At 42.5% G+C, this 21,094-nt stretch overlaps 1 protein-coding gene across 1 annotated transcript in view; it reads right to left on the bottom strand.

The window, feature by feature from the left end:
• The window catches only part of ACAN (aggrecan), a 55,078-nt gene extending 34,220 nt beyond the window's left edge, over positions 1-20,858 (bottom strand). The window contains exon 1 of the mRNA XM_085308671.1: positions 20,492-20,858. The gene's annotated coding sequence lies outside the window, so the exon portion shown is untranslated. The remainder of the gene's footprint in view (positions 1-20,491) is intronic.
• Between the last annotated feature and the right edge of the window lie 236 nt (positions 20,859-21,094).

Below are 21,094 nucleotides of genomic sequence, written 5' to 3'. Positions count from 1 at the left end.
CAAATAAAAAATGATACACTTAGGAACAAGGGTTGCAAAACATGCTTGGAAGATGGGATGTTGTGTCCCAGAAAGCAGTGACTCAGGATGGCTAATGCCATCCTCTGATATCAAAATAAATAGGAATACCTCTTCATGTGTCAGCAGTAAGTGACTRGAACACTATGTACACTTCTGGGATGGCACAAGGACTTTGGAAAATATGGTACAGAATATAGCAAATCCACTAGCAAGGATTTGAGGGCTGGAGGAAATGTCTTATGGAAGGTGAGTAGCAGCCTGGACCTAGTTACTGTAGCAAAAACAAGACCAAGAAGCAAGTTGGCTATAGTATATAAATATARTTTTAAGCAGAAACTGCTAATCTAACAAAAAGGCATAATGAGAACTAATACCTAGGAACCACATACCAAACAAACTCAAATGGGGAAAAAGCYCACGTTTTAAACAGGGGGTGATAGATCATTGGAACAGTTATCAAGGGAGGCAATGAAGTTTCCCTCCCTTTGTAGGTGGAGACAGCTGGGGAGCAAGACTGGAGTGCTTCTTTAGAAGATATGGACAAGGCAAACATAAGTTACTGGACTCAATACAGAGCTAAATAGGTGAAGTTTAAGGGCCCTGGACACACAGGTCCCTTCTGACATTAAAATCTATGAATATCAACGTATAAAGGTTTTGATCTCTGCTCCTGTATTATCCATCTTGCCCGGCTCCAGGCAATACAAAGAATCATGTTTATTAATAATTACTTCATGYATTTTTAACTGTCTTGTAGGATAACAGGCAAAACACATCCTGTAAAATTAACATCCTTCCATGCTCAATCTAAGCCAGACATCCCTGAGGTCTGCATATGATAGGCAGCCTCTGGCATTGTGTTAGACAGCAGAAAGTAGATCCAGGAGTAAGCTAAATAGCAGAGGACAGAGATAAGAGATTAATCTGTACCTTGAGGAACATCTCCAGGTTATACACCAATCACTGCTAATACACGAGGAACTGCAAAGCCCTTGAAGCAGACACAGCTTCTTCATTTTGGCACAAACTTTAAGCTCTGGGAGAAAACTCAAGTCAAATYCCTGAACCATGTTCTTAGAGGAATGTATCCTAAAATGACATACAATTGYGGGACTGTACATCAAGAACCCTCCTCAAATAGGTGACTGCTTCCACTATGGACCAACCTGACTGTGTCCAAGAACTGTCTCCCTGAAATGAATTGAGGTTTTGGGGTAGGCTCAGATTACTTCTACCTGCATCATTAAAAATGTGCCACACCAGTGAATACCCTCTATTCCTAATCTTCTGGATAAAAAGAGAAATGGGAGGTCRAAGATAAAATCTTGGAAATTGATTTCCCATGTCTTCTCCAGGCTGCTATGGGGTAGGCCCTCCACAGCAGAAGGAACATTGGTGGGATCATAGTAGAGAAAATTCTCCTCATGGTCGTTACACCTATCCTAACATCAAATAAAAGCTATCACTTCTCCAGGCTCTTTAAGGCAGRTACCCATCAGCAGGCTCAGCATTTTGCCAGAATCAATTTAAGCTGAACAGCCCCAAACATGATGTGATAAACTCAGCCAAGAGAGGTGAGGCAGCCTTCAGATCTAGACTGCCTACAGAAGAATAGAAATATCTTAGAGCATGGAAATAGAGACATTTAAATACAACAGCAGCTGGCTGAAAAAACTTCCAGGGCCCATGCCTTCAATAAGCTAGAATTGTTCTGAGTCCTACACAGTTGCCTTTTCCATTTCTGCATGCTTTGGCAAAGAGTAGGAGTAGAGCAGATTCATCGTGCACCAGYTAGACATCACAGAACAAAATGGACAAAATTTACTTTGTCCCAAAAGCTAAGACAAGTGCATGTAGTCCTGGTCATATTTAAGCTTTATGCTGATCTTCCACAAGCAAAAATATCCTCATATGCCAACAGCTGGGACCAGCAGTATCTTCATAGCTTGGCTTAGTTATAAGGAAAAAGAACCCTTCTCTTCTCCCACAGAAGCCCAGGAGCAGTAACTTTTCCTTCCTAGCAATGGTTAAACAAATCTCAGTAACAACATTTTGGGTGTGTTCTGCCAAAGTCTTGACTCTCTTCCAGTAAGAAACCCAACTTACTCCTCAGGGTGCCATTTGCAATTCTGATCTCTACTTTTCACTCCCCTAACTGCAACCAAAGAGATCTGAGTCTGTATGCAGTTCCAATTGAGATTCACTTGCTGAAAATGTCTTTGACCAGTGTCCTACTGTTATCACAATCATTCCATGCTGTAACACCTCAGAGCTCTGTGCTGTCTCTAGTGGGATGTCTGAGTGCAYGACAATGAGCAAAGATCTGCTTTAAGGAGCACTTCTGGAAGAAAGTAAACGAAGACAGGGATCTGTCTAACTAAATGCAAACATTGATAGCATGGAGGGTGGAGACCTATTCTGTCTAGTCGATGGAATAGGGGAAACAATTCCTCTCATTCTAAAGCAACATCTAAAATAGGCCATGCAGGACGTACCTTAAAACTGATGACTCAGCCCTCCACTATCAGAGAAGGATAATTAGCTTGAACGTGAACRTTCACCCTACAGAAGAGAACATCCTATGCACAAGGCGCTATGAGCACACTATGCTCACTGCAGGGTCCRTGCTACAGAGACAGCTGCCAGCCCTGCGACGACTTTCTTACAGAACTTTATTTGCACTTTTGGGGARAACAGTTGGAATGAGCAGCTTTTGTGGAGAGCAAAGAGGAGGAGGCAGAAGTTATACGAGGTCACGAGTATCCCTGTGTGTTGGAATAACTGTCCTTGTGCAAGCTACCAAGCAGTCTGGAAAAACAAGAATCTGACCAAACTGCCACAAGAATCCCAGCCATCCTACCTTCTCTAACCAGTGAGACACAGAAACAAGGCCTTCTCCAATTCAGCTTGGGGCAGGAAGAATTCAGGAAAAGCTCTTACCTTTCCAAGAAAGGCAGCATCAGGGAATGSTAGTAGGCTTAGGAGCTCTCCACCCCAGACAACAACTGCCCCTTTCATTTAAACTTACTGCCGCTATTTTATGCCTAAGGCCATGCTTCTGTATCAGGTTGTGTACAGACCATCCTATATTGGCTGCATATAAACATGTTTATTTGAGAATCTAAGTGGGCATGGAGGAAAGCCTGTATATATATATATGCAGACAGGTTTAACCCCTTGTTCTTCAGAACCTGCCCCCAGATTTTCTAAGGACTGAAGAATCTGGAGAGAACAAGAAAAAGAAGAGTCATGACAGTGAAAGTCCAACAAAGTGCCTACACAGTAAGACTGTACAGTGGAAAACAGCCAGATGGCCCATTTGCAGCATATTCTAATTTGTTTGCTTTCTGGAAAGCATATTCTGTTCTAGTTTATTTTTAATTGTGTCCCATCCACAGTTTCTCCTGTGGCCTTTGCTCATTCCATACCACATTAATCACCCTTGTAGCAATTAAATTTATTTTCTTCATCCTTAATCCTGTTGTCTTTTTTGGAAGGGGGGGCAAGAAGGTCATTTTAAGCTTCCTTGGTTTTAAGTTTTGAAAGACTTATAATATCCTTACATATTTTTTCTGGCAGCTAGTGAAATGCCACTCGTTAACTAGAAGATATGCATGGGCATAAAGGTGTTTCCAAAGACAATATTTCTGTTAACATTCTGGATATAAAGAGGCCCCTGAACAAGAGCCAAATTCAGCTCTACTCTTTTAGCCCTGGATTCTCTTTCTTCAACTGGTTTTCCAGCCTCTGTTCATTCTCCATCAGGGAGCAGACCTCAGTTTCTATAGGACACAGCGACACCTCCATCCCACCTTATTTCGATATTAGCATTTTTAGGCACCAGCCTTTTGGCCAAGTGTTTGGAGAAGGTTTGAGGAGACAATTGTACAAGCACTGAGATATCAGGCAGGTTCTTGTGTCTGTTTAGATAGCATGTCCCAAGTTCCTCCAGCTTCTGAGTCAAAGACTGGCTTCTCCTCTCCCCAGTGGAAATGTAGCCCTTTCCTCTATGATCTCTGTGAACAAACACCTTATTGTCCTTCTGCGTATTCCCAGCCTCTGTGCATGACTGAGAGCTGTGCTGTTAAAAACTCAGTCTGGTCCAGGAAATGGGAGGGAGAGAAGGGTGGTGGTGGTGATGGGGGGAGGGGGCTGGGCAAAACCAGTTTTATTTCCTTTTTTTTTCCTTAAAAAAGACAAACTTTGACATTTAAATATGGTAATAAATGCACTTCTGTGATTTTTCATGTTTTTTCAGCTGTAAAGAAAATAGGAGAAATATTCCATTCTGTCTGGCTTCCAAACCATTCTGAGAGTAAGGTCTTTATGCAGAGAGAAGCTTGGATGCTGCTCCTGCCTGCTCTGATCCTGAGACCATCCCTGGAACAATCAAGTCCTGTTTCCCCCCAGTAAGAAAGCTATATGGCAGTAGTTGCTCTGATATTGTGTCACTGAAGGATGTAGTCCTCCCAACACTGACAGTCATGCTGCATCAGCCACTYGGATTGCTACAGGAAACAGAAACCTGAAGGCACAGAGACATTCTTAGTGTGTAAGGCACAAGATAGAGCAGTTGTTTAAGACTAGAAAAACTGTTAAGCTTCTTCCCAAGCCTCAGCTGGCTCCTGTCCTTACACACCCCTTGCTACTGCAGGCATAAACACAGACAATGCTCTGATAATACACAGTGATGCTTTGTATCAATGCATCCCTCAGCAGTAGTGGGTGATCCAGACCTCCTCTCTTCCCCATCCACAAATCAAAGGCAACCCGAGCCATAATTCGGGTTCTGTGCTATTTCAATTTGCAGGGTCTTTATAGTCTTTCTTTCAAAAAAAAAAAAATAGTCCCAGCCAATTATAATTTGACTATTTCATTATATTACTATAAAGGAACACTTATGCTTACACAGGAAGAGCCAAAATACCCAAGCATATATGGACATATATTCAGTGAGCAAGATGCCAAAGGAAATCTTAGTAAAAGCTAAACAGCTAGTGGCATGCTAAGTTCATTTAGTGATCCAATCAGTGACAATTTAGTGATCGGATGCAGTCTGRAACAACTGTTTTACCTGACACCAAATGCCTTATAAGCATTTAGCTCTTTCTGGTATCTACTATAGAATAACTCATTCTACTTTGACTTATACTGGTTTTATATTACACATCCATTAGCTTCTGCAGCACTTCTTGAGTTAGAGAACAGATGAAGGCTAAACATGCAGACCTTCTGCTTAAGAACACCAAAATCCCATACCACTTGTCACCCAAAAAACTAGTTTTCACACAAGAAAACCACTGTCTGTCATCTGTAACACACACCACTAGGTATGTGAAGGGAAGTTTCTGCCCTTCAAGGACASAGAAATTGAAAAATGTCTTTTAGGATGAGTAGATGACAGCTGGAGTCCTTTACACAAGGTACCAGATCAGCACTAAGGCCTGAGTGCATGCTCAATATAGAGAGCATCAGGCRTACTCAAATCACCCTTATAGCCTCTAAATTCAAAGGAACAATGAACCCTTCAGACTAGCTGAAGCTCCAGAAGCCTCTCTAGTCAGAGGGGAGCAAAAGAAACTTTAAAGGGCAATTCRTCTCCTTATAAAATAGATTTCTCAGTCAAGAACCTTCAAAGAGGGGTTCAGCCAGCATTCCTCTGTCAGCTAATAAGGGAGCCTGGAAAAATGCTGCAACCAGACATCTAACTTTCAGAGAYGGAAGAGTGATTTTGCATTTCATAAAGCCTCCTTGCACCCTATTTTAAGCACAGCAGGATGTAGCCCTTGGCTTGCAAGGAAGAATTTAATCTACWAAGATGAAATAAAACTTGGAAATCTCTTTTCTCCTCGGTAAGCTTTCTCAGAGCAACAATCATTCAGCACCCACTACTGCCCCTTGGGTTAGCACGATCTGGGACCTGCCCCCTGAGGGCAGCAGGGAACTCTCTGGAGCAACAAGTTGTTAGAGACTCCTCCTTGCTTCTTGCATAGCAGAAGCATAAGGAGGGAGGGATGCATTTGGCCAGCATATAGTGGAACAAAGCTCTCCAGCATCCATTTTTTCATTCACTTAGAGCCCATTCAGTTGCTCTGAAATTCAGAGCTTGAGTCCAGAACAGTAATTCATTCCTGGACATATGCAAGGCTCTGCTGTAAGAGCACATCTGTACTTTCCGACCTCTGCAGCACCAGCTTGGTCATGCTAYGTTCCCTGGTCCCAACACCTCCCAGGAGCATTTAGAAAACAGACTCTCAGCTATCCCAAAATCAGTTTAAATGCACTGTCAATTATGCATGTTTTATCAGCTGAAGGTCCACCTCCAGGGAGCTGCAACAAGGTTTCTTGAGCTGTCCTACTAAAGAGCTGTTCATTTTCCCTTGTTATATGACAATCATTTGACAAGCCTGGATATGTAAATTAATGAGGTTACAGCCTTCAGATGGCTTCACTGGCAAAAACTCARTATATAAACCCTGCATACTCATCTAACATGCTGCATTCAGTGTTAGATGCTTCTTTGGTAGCAAGGGGCAGATAAGCAATAATATCCTAGAGGAAGGAAATAATCTACACTTGCTTTTCTGGAGCTGCTGCCAGCCTTGAGAAATATTCCTGTACATACAGAAGAAAAAAACAAAAAAGAATAAAAAAAAAAAACACACATCAAAACACAAAAGARCACGCTTTTATGGTTTAAAGCAAGGCCCTTATGCCTTGCTTTAAACAATACAGAAGCCTCTCCAGAAGGAATTGGTTCTTCAGACTATTTGGATGGCTGATACTGCATTTAGGTAGGGCAGAAGGTTTTCCAAAGTACCTAACACCTGTAAGGTGGTGTTGCCTCAAGGTAAGTGTGTAATCCTGAGAAGATTCCTTCTGCAGCTTGCCATTAGGAGACTGAGCATCCTCCTTAGTCCCTGCCTGGAGCTGAATGAACCTCTTGCTGAACAGCAAAAACTCTGGCTTGCAGCCTTTAATTTCAGTAAAGGGCCATGTTTTAATACAGAATCCAGAGGCTCAGAGATCTAAGTYTCTGGCTCTTTACTAATTTTGCTAGTTACTCCCAAATCTAATACCTATTCCCATGCAGCTACCCAAAACCGTTTTGGATGTGACACAATGCCACTAAGAAATGGGATGGAAAAGTTCACCTAATAAGGCAGTGTACAGGACTGGAAGGGAGGTCCTGAAGCAAATGTCTTCCACATCAGCTGCCAGCTTCACAATGGACCAAAATTTTACCTCTTGCTATATATTATTGTTTGATCATAGCCTTGGTTTGCATTTTTGTTTCTCCATGTCAATACGTATATGATAAAATATAAAGCCTGCAGCTAGCTCCTGCTAAGCATATACTCTGCTGTGTGCTATGTGTGCCATTCTGCACAATGATCTTTGAGGCCATCTGTATTTTGGAAACATACAGCTGGTGACACCAAACACACTCACACAGTCACACCTTAGAAAAAAAGGAGATAGATGAGCAATGGCATCCTGTCTGGCCTTGGCATTACCAAGTATCATATGCTCCTGGTGCTTCACAGCAGAAAAAGCAATCTTCCTTCYGGCATYAAGGAAGAGCTTCTAGCTTCATTATAGGCTCAGTATCTACCTCTTCTTACTCACCATTTTCTTCTTTCCAGAGTTGGCACCTACAAGTTCTCTGCATTAATTCCAGACATTGTGTAAACACTCTGCTTTGATTTACTTAAATGAGTTTTTCAGCCCCAGCTTTCATTTCAAATAGMTTTCTTGCTCATAAATTCAAGACATGCACAATATAGTTTTCCTTGTAAGGTAGAATCTCCACCTAATCTTCCCTTTGGGGTCACCTAGAAGACAAAAGGGCAAATGGTATGGGAGAAGGCCTGAGCCTTTCTGGCTACTGGCTGGAAAGGGGGAAGACAGTCTGTTGCATGATGCTTATTAGGGAGTGCCAGGGGTCTAAGCAAGTGTTACTGTTTGCCATAAATATTTTGTAAGATTTGAAATCTAGGTGAGAACATATCAATCTCTTGGTCTAAAGTTATCTTTAAAAACACAGAAGGATTTTTTCCTATTGAGCAGATCACTAGTGTTTTTAGTGGAGCAGCAATGGATTGTTTTCTCCTGTTTCCAAATGCTCAAGCTCTTTGATCCTTGGAAAGGCATATGTATATCACTCACAKGAACTTTCTGTGAAGGTAGCTGATCCTTCCACAAGGTAGGGAGAACCTCCTAAGAGAAAGAGAGACCTTCCTGTCTTATGAGTAAGCCACTAAGCAGCAGATTATATCAAATACTTCAGATGTTTTCCTGCAGTAATGGGAACCYCAACTATAGTGCAAGTGTTGATTTTGCTGCTTGCTGGAAAGGACCTGCATCTGAGGATCTTTAGCAAAACATTGGAGTAGGTTTTCCTCAGTGTTGTCTGCCTGTTTAGTATTTGCAAGACAAGCCTTAGTTCTGGAGACATTCAGCTAGTTTTGTCTTCCAGCTGATGGAGACAGCAGATAGTATCAACTAAGACCACAGACAACTTTCAAAYTATGAGGCTTTTGCTGCCCTGGCTGTGTTGGGGAGGTCTCTCCTACTCCTCAGATTCCTCTGCCAGCAAGATACCAACAGCTAGCCTGAGCATAAAACAGCTGTGCCAGTTTGCCCTGATCTAGGGGACTGGATGGTACAGTAAGGATTAAAGAGCTGCTTTTCACTCYTGTCTCTGGTTCTAGAAAGGCTTGAGCAAAGGCCAAGTACATGACAACAGGAGGTTTCATCATCTTCTTTTATTTCCTCCCAGACCAGCTTCCCCAGTTCAATTTTTATCTCCCTCTTGATGGTTTTAGCTGTGGTAGAAGATTACAAGATCCATAGACAACATGTCCCCCTTGGCCTACCCTCCAGGACTGAGCCATGCAGAAGGTATGCAGTGAGAAGGGGCAGTATCCAGGGCTACTGCCTCACTGTATAAACCCTTTGCTCTGCAGATGGATGGATGGTCCCCAGGGACCCTTGCTTGCAGTACTAAATTTCCCCTAGAGAATCAGAAGTGTTCAGTGCTTCTGGTAACCCCCAGTTCCCAACCACTCACACATCTCTGTGCGAGAAGTTGTCAGCTTTCGCATGTCAGATCTCTCATTCCCASAGCACAGCAGCCAGCTCAGAGGTCTTTCATATGAGTCACATCACCAAATCAAAATACCTGCAAACTTACATTGCTCACCCCTTCCAGGAAGCCTAAGAATATTCTAGTGTGTTGATGATTTAAGGCCCTGTTAAGAATCTCACTGGTTTCTCTCTTCTTTCAGTTTTTTTSCTTAGCATTCATGCTGAATAACTCTCCAGTCAATGCCATTTCAGGGCACCTCATTGCCCTGCATCCCTGTACAATTCCTTCCTTTTCTGTGTGCTCAAACCTTTCACATGCCAAGAGGCTGCTTTGGCATACTATGATCTCTTCCCTGTTAGCCAAGACATACAGTGCATATTTAACTCAATTTAATGGCCTAGTCAATAAGGTTCCTTTTTTAAAAAAAAAAAAAAAGGAAAAAAAATATATTGCTCCATTCCTTCTGGGGGACAGAGGTACCTCCAAGTGAATTCAGCTGCCTGGTTCTGCACCAGCCTTTCCAAGGGCATCTTGCTCTATTAGGAACATTAATGGATGCTCAGCTGTCCTTGCTAGGAGCAGTCCAGTTGGACAGAGACACTGAAAATTGAATAGGAGCAATGGATCAAGTCACTTTATCTGAACAGTAATTCCYATCTTTGGTTCAGACTGTTTTCTCTTTGGGCAGAAATCAACTGGGACTACAGACAGAAAATAAATCTTCCTCTTTTTTTCCTATTACAGTGATGCTTTTGAACCAAGCCAAATTGTACAATGGGAAACACTACAAGACAAGGAAGAAGATAACAAAATAGTTTACAGCTAAACAAGGTTCTGTTGGGTTGGTTACAGAGTAGACCATCTATCAGATACCTCAAAAGCTTTAAATCCCACTTTACAGGACTGGCTAGAAGTTGCAAAGCAAAGGAGCAAAGGGGAAGAAAAGATGCTTTAAGAACTGTCCTTTTMTAGCTGGTGGCTCCTTCATGAACATGTAAGTGAGGCTCTGGGTAATACATCCACCCACCCAGTARAAAAGATAACAGGATCCCTCAGTATGAAGGAGGGAATAACTGGCAGAGGCGTTGCAGTTCCCTGGCTAATTAGAGAATTCTGTTTTGGTCCAATCCAAACTTTCTCCAAGAAAATCCTCCAAACAAACACTTTCTGAAATGAGCAACAAATGGAGGAATAGCTTTTAATCTAACAAAACCTATTTTAAACTCCCAAGGTGAACCACAGCCTTTTGCTTTTTTCCAAAGGAGATTTCAGCATTTTTCATAAAACCCTGTTCCCRCTGAATCCCTTCATAGCCTCCAAGACATGGTAAAACTAGCCTGCAGAGCAGAAGCAGTGAACTTAGATAGCAGCATGAAGAGTTTTTGAAAATGATCAAAGAGTTTGGCTATTTGGCCAAGTCTGCTTGCCTAATTTGATTTGAATGTACATAATGTATATGCAGAGCTCTATGTCTATATAATGACTTTATTAAAGTACGTAAGTATATAATATATAAGAAATCATGATAATATGACATTGAAAGAGAGCAAGACACTCACAGAAATTAGTTTCAATCTAGGGGCAAAGGATGCATATTATAATCATTTTATTATAGCTCAGATCTCAGGGCTCCACTGTATTACCCACCACAGACAGACATAGTTCCTGCCTTGAAGATCTCACAATCACACAAAGTATGCTGCTGACCAAGCCAGGACAGCACAAATGTGAATTTGTGGAGGCCACGGGAATCCTGAATAAAAGCAAAGCTCTTACATGAAATAGAAAATCTGTGAGGTGCAAACTGCTAAGGGAAAGAAATTTAGCCTTAACATAAGCCACAGACATTTGGAGAACCAGTGACATTGAGTCCAGATCTACAGTTTAATAAGCAAAGTCTGTATGTCATACCTTCAAAAAGAGAAAGTGAAGTATGAAGGAAACCAAAACAGCAAYTAAATAGGAATACAAAGTTCTCTGAGGGGTAAATAAATTCCTATGCATGAGATGTGGTTTAGAGAGAGCGCCAAAACCTAGCCCCGTATTTGGTGAAACATTCTGTAAGGGCAACAGAAAATGTTATTTTTCCAGAGGTATGTGGAACAGTTTAAAACCAACAGTACCCACATTTTGGGGGGACAGAAAGGCACCAACACAGATTTCCTTGTAGGCAAAATAACTGCCTAGCAAAGTGTTTCAAACCAGAAATATGCTTAGCTGTTAATGGAAGAGATATGGGCTTTAAACTGGATGCAGAGGCATGCTACACTGATATTTAAAATCAAGTGGAACACTATAGCAAGAGAAGCTGTAGAGAAATCTAAAACAAGGTTTTATACAGGATCTAAAAAACTCATTTCAAATGCTAGGTTAGTCTGTTTTTAAATAGTTATCTTAYAATTCTCCCAGTGAGACAAGGAAGTAAATTATCTTGTGGTCAGATCCAGTTTCCACTGGAGTAAGTAGAAACAGTGGCATTTATCTCTGAGGTTAGTAAGGTTAAGCCCAAGTTCTGACATTAAAACCCAGTCTAGATATGTAACTGCTAACAAGTCCAAAATAGAGAGCATGGAGAGCTCTCAAAAGAGTCTAAATCTCACAAGTCTGTACTTTCAGGTAGAACAATTAATTCCCTAAGGCAATATAGCAAGGAAAACTGCTTGGCTTTCACACGTAATAGAAGAACTGGCTTTAGTAACATATAGCATTTAGGAGTCAAACAGAACTATCTACAGACCGTGGTAATCCCACAGCTGTGACTGAAAAGCCACCACACTATCAATACACACTGATCCCCTGGATTTAATTAAGCTCCAGAATGGGAGCCATGTCCAGTAAAGCTAACTAGTAGTTACGTGTTCAAAACAATAGTCTGACAATTAGGATGAGCATTCTGGCAAATATGTTTAGATGTGTCTAATTTTAAGCTAATGATGTTTATTGCTCATGTACAGGAAAGGTGAGAAGCTACAGACATTAGCTCTGGCCCTCAGCAGGCRGGCCACACAGACCCCCGGCCCATCCAGCCAATGCCTGGCACGTCAAGTCCCCTGGGCTGCTACAGTATGGAGGATGTTCAAGAGCTACCTCGGGCTTCCTCTTCCCTTGGGCAAAGAGTCCTGTGCTGCCTCCCTGAAATCTCATTCCTACCATGCTGAGTACGGATGGAAGGCAAAGACGTTGTAAAAGAGAATGTAAAACTTCAGCAGGTATTCTGGAGAGAGAAAGACACTGTTAGTTGTTAACARAACTAACAGATGGCTTCTAAACTGAGCTTTAAAAGATGGCGATTACAAATTTTGACAGAATAGCAGCAGTAGGTAGAAGTCTTGCACTGCACTGTCAAATGGATGCCTCAAGACTTCCAAGGATTAAAATGATTTAGTAAGAATCTGATAACCTGATAAACTGTCTGAGGGATTTCAGAATTTAGAGATGCAAACATATGAGTTAGGCACTTAATGAAATTTGCAGAAGTGCTTCTCTATCTTTGGACACTGCTTTTATAAAAAAGTGGCCTTGAATCCCTAAAGCAACTGCTGGAAAAGGACAATTTTATAAGGGAAATAAATCCAATCAGCTATTTGAGTGACTAATGACACTAATGCCCAGATTCAGAATATTATTGTTTAATCACACTAATTTCACAGATAAAAAGGCATCTCTGAAGGATGAGGCATTGCATAGATACAGAGAAGTAGTCAACTGCATTTGCAGAATAGAGAGCAATAGAGCTGGAAAAAGGAAGAAGTTAGTAATGAACTRTGCCAGAATTGAAGAGAAGGTGCCAGGCAGCACACTTCCATTTCTTAAATTTCACCAATATAGATAATGAAGGCATAAGTAAAGCTTCAATGCTACGCTGAGACTGCAGTACGAGAAAGATGTTTGCGTTTTTAAGTGCAAGCAAACCCCAGTCTTTTGTCTTTGCTATGAGACTGTGATTTAGAGGCTGCCAAAGCAMCATCTCTCAGGCAGCTTGTGAACAGGTGAACTGCTGCAGAGCCTAAGAGGGAGCAGAGGGCTGTTATCACCTATGAAAGAAAGGGCTGAGCATAATATTCACCAGGCACATGGGCTTGCATCAGTTTGATGTGCTCATTCAAAGGCAGTAGGAAGCCAGTTTTGAGTGAACCAACAATGGCAATTTTACAGAAGYGGCCAGAAGAGCAGAAGGGAGATATGAGTTGAAGAAAAGCTGGAAAAAGGGCTTGTTACTCAGAGCATCTGTGTTTTCCAGTGGCCCAGTTGTTCTCAGAGATATCATCTCCACCTACAAATCTTACCTTGCTGAAAGGAGAACACCTGGTGGAGTTGGCAAAAGGAAGGACAAAAGAGAAGATCTTTGAAAGGGAGGAAAAAAAATACAGATGGCTTCTCTASTAGAGAGCAGAGATGAAGACCGAGGAGTACTAGCTCTAATTTCTTTAACAGGAACATGGCTAGGTGCTGTAAACAAGATTGAGCTGGCTGCCACCTGGCTAAGCACACCTGCCATGGCAGCACTAACTCCTTGAAAAGCTTATCTTGCATTTCAGGCAGGTTTTGTAACCTACACTGAAGCTGGTGTATCTTAAGAGTGGTTATGCTAGTGTGTGCTAGCTAGTTTAAAGCTACTTTGGGTGTGTTAGTGAGAGGCAGAAGTAYAGCGCTGGAGATGCAGCCTAGTAGATGAACTGAAGTGAAAATTGTCTCCTGGACTCTGGGCTCCTCACACTTATAACCCACACGACTACCTGCCTACAAAAACAGAGCAGCCCAAAACACTGTTGACATACTTCAGAAAGGTGTAAAGAAATGTATTGAAGCTTATTGATATATTAATATGTGAGAAGTCATACAGATGAAGCGGGTACAACACTACACATATCTTCAGTCTCAGAGACCTGCCAAGAACAACTCAGGAGTTTCAAAACACCAAAATTCAGACAGAGCTGAATGGTAAAAGATCCTTCCACCCCCYACCAAACCTGATTCCTAGGACCTTCAACATTAAAGGATACTTTGAATCATTTCACCCTGCCATATAAAAGCCACAGAAACTATACCGTTGAGATTGGAAGGCAGTATCTGTTAAGCCTTTTTTTTTTTTTTTTTTTTAAGAGGCAAACTACAGTGAATCTAGGATCTATGAAGACACAGAGACTCTGCCCTAACTCAAGCAAAGGGCCTTGTGATCTTGAAGGGGTCAAGATCCCTATCTGATACATGCTCTGGTAGAGGCAGGATGCCACACTGCTGGCTTCTCACAGTATTTAAGGTTCTCCTAGACAGAAGAGACTATGTGTATTCACTTGTTCAGATACATGGGGTCATTACCTAAATAGCCAACATAATTCCCAAGAAAGGTAGATAGAAGTGACCCAAAGCGGAAAGGGCCACTTTAACTTGCATGGTCCTCACCTGTACCCCCTACATATCTGCCAGACAACTAGATTGGGAAATGAGAAGTCTGACAGAAAATATTTCTTTTGGAGAAYGTGGCAATGCTGCTAGCACTTCTCTACATCCTCTGTCTCATGTCTCTCCTCAAGGACTGTGACAGCTCTAGGGCAGAGCCAGACTACCCCATAGATTAGCCAGCCAAGGAAAAGGGTGGCCCCCTTTCCTTGCTGACAGGTAGCAATACTTGAAGGATCGGCAACAGCAGCTGCAGGGCTGGAGCTAAGACCCGGTGCTTTGAGAGAAGGCACAAGTAACAGTGACGAAGGGCACCCAGGCTGAGCTGGGAGTCCAGCAACCTCCCCTGCACACCCTGCTGCATCATCTAATGCTGGTGTTATAGGTGGTATTAGCAGACTAAGAACCCTACAGTTTGAGGGTACTGCTTATGTATCAATTACTACAAGGCAGCAGGGTATAATTTATACAATAAGTGCTATATAAAACAAGCAGGGTAATACTTAGAGGGCAAGTACTACAGAGAGAAAGATTGCAATTTGCTTTACAGCAGCAAGATATTCTCTACACTCCAAAGCATCACACGGGATTAGGGCAACACTTACATGCCAAGTACTATATGACTAGAGGGTATTATTTAAACCCCAGATACAGTGGTAGGGAAAAAGTATTATTTGCTAACCAAACTCAATGCAACAGCAGCAATAGCAGTAACTGCACAATATAATTTACAGCAGAGGAAAAGACATCTTTTGCAGATCAGTTATTACAGAACAAGAGGGTATTCTTTATGGTACAGCACTGAGGTACTACTTTGAAGCTAAGCACTATAGAGGTACAGAGTATTATTTATACACCAAACACCATAGAAACTATTTTCTATGTAATAACAGTAGTTAATMATTTATATGAAAATCACCCTGCAATTTCCAATATTGGAACTACGTGATTATTTCAACCTTGAAACTGTGGCACAGATGATGTAACGTTAATTACACTTAGATCTACTGTTGCTGTAGCACAGTAATCCTCTGAAGCCAACAGGTTTCTGCCAGCAAAACTACTGAATAAACCCTTGCTCTGTGCAAGGGCCTGCAGTGACAGGATTTCCAGGGCTGTGGCAGGGTATTTACCTCTGAACCTGTGCAAGATCCCAGCAGGAATAACAGGTTTTGATGTGGATTACAGCTTATTCAATTTTCTGCACAGAGGTTCCTGTCCTGAAGGGAGTGAGAGTGACAAATGAGGGTTCCAGCTGGAAGGGATCAGCACCACATTTTCACCTGTTTATCAGCTGCTGGCCTCCACATCTTCCCTTCCCCCCCCCCCCCCAATTCTGTGATCTAACCTCAGTCAGGAGTTTCTCCTTGGTTATTTCTTGTTTCCCCTAAGGATTGTTTTGACTGTCTGATTACACCTATCATGCCATATCTATGTCTCCTGTGGTCACAGAGATTTCTTTTTGCCCTTCCATGGTTTTCTACACTGCTGCTAAAGTCCAAGTCTTCTGACCAGTACTAACCAAGGGTACTTCAGGARCCAAAGACACATGGAAATTGCCAGACCAGATCAAACTAATGGTCCATCCAGGCCAGATCAAACCAATGGTGTGTCCAGGCCAATATCCTGTCTTGGATAAGGTCTATATCACCAGCTTCAGAGTAAAGTTCTCATCATCAAAAAATAYGGAATAAGTTGCTGAGCAGGAAGTTTCTTTTTAACACTAGGCATTTAGTGGTTAGCTTATGCCTTGAAGCACAAGTATTTACATTCCACRTTCTCCCACTAATGTAAGCTAGGTTTATTGGGCATGGCTTAATAGACAGTTTTACTCCTCTCAGGCCTAACTTATGAGCATTTCTTTCCCTACTCTGCCAGAAACAATTTCCTGTCCTGATCAYTTTGTGCAATACAGTGTGGCTCCTCTCACACGTGCCCTTTTTCTTGTGTTTCCTGAGGTAGCCTCTGTTAATCCAAATGCCTTTCCCCGGGATCTGTGTTATCCATTGCCAGACATAGAAGATTGCTACATTCAGCTCCTTCCAACACCTATGTAGCACCAAAGGCCTTAAGAATATCTCTAACTCATGTAATACATTAGTAACATGATAGGAAACAGGACTATTCCCTTGTTCAAAATTCACATAGTGACTCATTAACTGCAATAACAAGTTCAGCTCCCAGAGAGCATGGGGGTTCCCAGGAGACCCCATCACCAAAATCCTTCACAGCAACCATACTTCTTGTCCAGCATAAACTTCAATATCCTCAGGACACAATGACATATCTTATGATCAAGGTGTGAGCTGAGCAGCAAGGTGGCACTCATCATCTGAATTAGTTTCAAGCCTCTCCAAAAGGTCCAGCTATTCTCTGACTTGCACCAGAGTGGAAAAAGGCACAGACTGGCACACCTTGGTTAGCACGAAGAACTACTACAAAGGAAAAGCCCAGAGAATTGCTCATCAGAGGCCTCCTCTTCCCCTTCTTTCATCCTCTTTTCAGTAGAGCCATTTCTGAGGCCTCTGCTCAGTCCTCTCCTTCATCTCCCAAGCTAGTTCTCCTCTTCAGTGAGTTCCAGGGAAAAGCAGAGCCACAGAAACCCCCAAGACACCTCACAGGCCACTTCAGTGAGACTTACAGAGCAGAAAATGAAACCCAGGAACTTCCAAACCTCACTCCACAACCACCTTCCTCTCACCTCACACACACTCTCTCTCTTATACCAATCTCGTCAAGGGGGTAGTAACACAGCTGTAGCTGCCCCATCAACGACTAAAGCCATCTGGAGTTTAGATCATTAAAGCTGACTGCTACATGGCAGTTGGGCTTATAAAGCAGGGGAAGGAAATCTAAGCAAGGTAGTCCCTATGGCTGCTACTTAACACCTCCAGGCTTTTCAATARTCAAAGCACCTTGAGCCTTTTGGGATGATACTGGTATCTCCTGCTATTCCCCTACTCTACCTCTCTCTGTTCTTTACTGAGCAACCTTTGGGGAGGCAGAATGTCATGCAGGGAAGAAATGGAAACTTTTATTAAAGAATGAGAGCCCAACAAAAAGCACACAAAGGAAAAATCCCAGTGTGAAGTGTCTCTTAAAAAACTGCATGGTGAACATTATGAACCCCCCCCCCCATCTATTCATGAGGCCAACAAAAAGCTTCTTTAGATTTATACTGTAAGGCCATTGAGAGCAGAGGAGAGGCAGCCACTCACACACCCTGCCTTGTACATACAGACAGAGCCCGCAGATCTACTCCACACACACACAGGCTGAGCTGTTCTGCCCTCTCACAAGGAAGCACTGAATTTTTAAAAGTAAACTGTAAGGTTTCCGTTGTTGCACTGGGCTCAAGTATTTTTTTATATATAACAGCTCCCTCTCTTTGCTGTCTCTCCTCTTTCACTCTTTAAACAGTCYTGAATGCTCTGGGCTGCTCTGCAGCCGTCGCGCTCCGACTCCGTATGTGGTCCAGACCCACTATGAACACAGCTTTTGTTGCAGCTGCTGGGAAGCTGCCTGTGAACGGCACACAAGCCTGGCTTGTTTCACACGTGGAGGCTGGAGTGGCGTTTGGAAGGGGGGAGGAGGAAGAGAGGGAAGGAGCAGCTTGGGGAAGATTGGATGCCTTGTCTTGCGGTAGAGCAGCCTTCCCACCGCTGGAGAGGGAAAGGGAGAATTGAGGAGATGGAGGAGGGTGGCAGTGGAAAAGATGTCTCAGATAGCAAAGAAAGGTCCTGTTGATTTTTAAAATGGGAGCAGTTGGCGCTCCACCAGCCCACGTTCTCGCTGGATGGAAGTCAGCATGGGAAGGTAATGAAGTCACTGGATCTATGCATTTTACATTTGATGAGGATCTGCCCCAGACAGAAGAGGAGAGAAAACACCAATAATGCATGGATTTTGGAGTCCCTAGTGATTCTGACCATTTTATATATTCCCAGGTGATACCAGAGCACTGAACAAGCCTACAGCAATCTGGCCTCTCTTTTTATTTACACATTCATTCATTTCTTTCTTTCTTGTAAGTGACACTATCCATCTCTTCTAAACACTTTAATGACCTATGGTCACCTAAACATCTCTCTATTTAGRTATTTTACAAGGATGAGCTGCTGTTTGCTCTGACAGTGCTCAGCCTGCTAAATTTTATTCAATGTCCTTTTTTTCTTTGGAAGGTTTTTCCCTCCATCTCTTTTACTCTCTCAGTTTCCAACCTCATCAGCTCTCTTTGCCCATCAATCCTGCAGGCCTTGTGCTGCTGTCAAACCCAGCTACTGTATGTGGAGTTGATTATAGGAAACATTAAACAGCAGTTCAAGTGGAACAGATGGAATTTTCCCTCAAAGGCCATTCAGGCTCATGAGAGCACTCAGCTGTTATGGGCACATCTCCAGCCCTCATCCTCTGCCCCTGTCCAGCTTAGGTGGGAGAGGACGTCTCTCTCTCTTCTGCGCTCTGACAACAGCTTGAAACATCTCAGAAAGAGGGAAGATCTCTTCTTTGATCTATCAGGCTGATACGGTCTCTGAAGCAAGCAGGAAAATATAACGTCAAACAATCAAAGCAAAGAAACAAATAGCTCAGCTTCCAAAAGTGCATGGGATTGTCCTCCTCTGCAGGATTGGAAAAAACACAAAACTCACCCTCCAAATCATTGGCCCTTTCCCCAACCAACAGCCTTTATCTGGAGTTTATACACACACACAAAAATAAAATAAAATAAAATAAAATAGTGGCAAATGCTAAACAATTCCTCTCTCCCAACTATTTCCTCATGGGATACTCCCCTCTCTTCACATCTGGAAAAGTTATTTTAGAAAACTAAAAAAAACCTTTTAAAACTGAAGTTCTCAGCTAGGTGACTCAAAAGGGAAGGTTTAAATGTGGGCTTTCCATAACATACTGAGGATAGACTGCTACTTAGCACAAGATTTAAATGAAAAGTCTTAAAAAGTAATAAATGAACTAAAAGAAGACAGTTCCAATAGCGATTTTGAAGAATAAAACTTTTTTGCTTCATCCGCTTTTACAGAAAAGCTCAACTCCCCGCAAACTACTGGTAAGAATATGCTTCATCTGTGAATCGATTCAGAAAGAGGGCAGGTACTTGGTAACACCCGGAGCAGCTAACTGGAAGTATCCCAAGAGACTCTGCCAATTGTCAGTCACTCATTCACTGAGATCCTCAYGCAAGAACGCACTGTCAAACCTTCAGCTAACCAGTGTCTTTTCATTCTCTTTCTGTACTTGTCACCCCCTATCCAGAACTGAACATCTTTATAGCTCAGAGACTACCCTTTGCCTCCCCTGCAGCAAGACAATTATACCATTCAAAGCAATAATCATGAGAATCCCCTTCTCCAACATTTTAGGACATTTGTAACAAATCAGCAAAATGACAGCATCTTTCCCCAGTGCTCAGAAGCAGGATTAGAAATGTCATCAGTACTCCAGTGACAGCTGAGGTCCATCACAGAGAAACACCAATGCTCTGGAGGGTCATTTGGGGGGGAAGAAGAAGGATATCCCCCTCTCTGCTCTCCTACCCACTGGTATTGGCTGTACAATCTCTAAAGCCAGATAGCTCGCTCTCCCTCCCTTCCCCAAGTGAACTAACAAACTTGACACATAGTTGCTGTCTCTGGTTATGGGTTTGCCTTAATGGGTCARTTGTTGGTGAAGACCATGGCTCTGAGCGGCAGTCGAGCGGGAGAGCGCTTCTGGCAGCCTTCACACATCATACACATTCCAGACAAACTCGTCTCTCACAGGAGTGCTGTTTGCAAAAGTGAAACTTTGTAGAGAAGCTTGGGATCAATCAGTTAACAACTTTTCTCACATTTCTGTGCTTACTGCTCACCAGGGAAACCACCAATCCACTTATTTAGAGCCTGCATCTTTAGAGCACTGAAGAAAGAAAAAGGAAAGTTAAAGTATCACAAAGAGACGAGAGAGGAAAGTGCWATACATTACCTTTAACAGTTCAGTGCAGTGCTTCGAGAATCTAAGTCCCATACACCTGGCAGAGAAATTAGGTGTTTTCCGGCGTTTAATAAGGAAAGAGCTTGCCACTTCTTGCTGTTATTATATGTCTTCTTCACAATCTCCAGATGAGTTTTCCTGCCTTTTTTTTTCCTGGTTCCCCAGAAGAAAGCAAAATTCCCTGTGTGGTATTTCAGGTCCTTTCAAGCAGTGGCAGCAGCAGCAGCAGCAGCAGGCTTGAAGAGTAAGTACTGTGTGTGAATGGCAAAAAAGAGAGAGAGGGTTTCAGACCACATTAGCTGCCACTGGCTGCAAGAGAGACCATCCAACTCCTGTCAGCCTCCTTAGATACCTCCTGAAGAGCTGGCAAACTAAATGTATTGGATCCTCCTCTGAATTTTAGAGTAAAGGTAGGCAGGCATCCAGGGGGCAGGGGGAAATAGGAGGGCTTATGGACAGAAAAGGAAGCCCAGCCTCTTGGAAAGAGGGGAAAAACAGAAAAGAAAAGAAAGGGGAAAAAAAGCATTACCAAAAAAAAAAAAAAATACTGTAAATGGAGAAAGCTGAATGGGCTGAATGGGGAGTGGGGGATTA

This window comes from Rhea americana, unplaced genomic scaffold, assembly GCF_003343005.1.
Source record: "Rhea americana isolate MKP2758 unplaced genomic scaffold, rheAme1 scaffold_28, whole genome shotgun sequence".
In the NCBI taxonomy this organism is placed as follows: domain Eukaryota; kingdom Metazoa; phylum Chordata; class Aves; order Rheiformes; family Rheidae; genus Rhea; species Rhea americana.
Note: the sequence above shows the minus strand (reverse complement) of the source record. Positions and strands in the feature narration are given on the sequence as shown.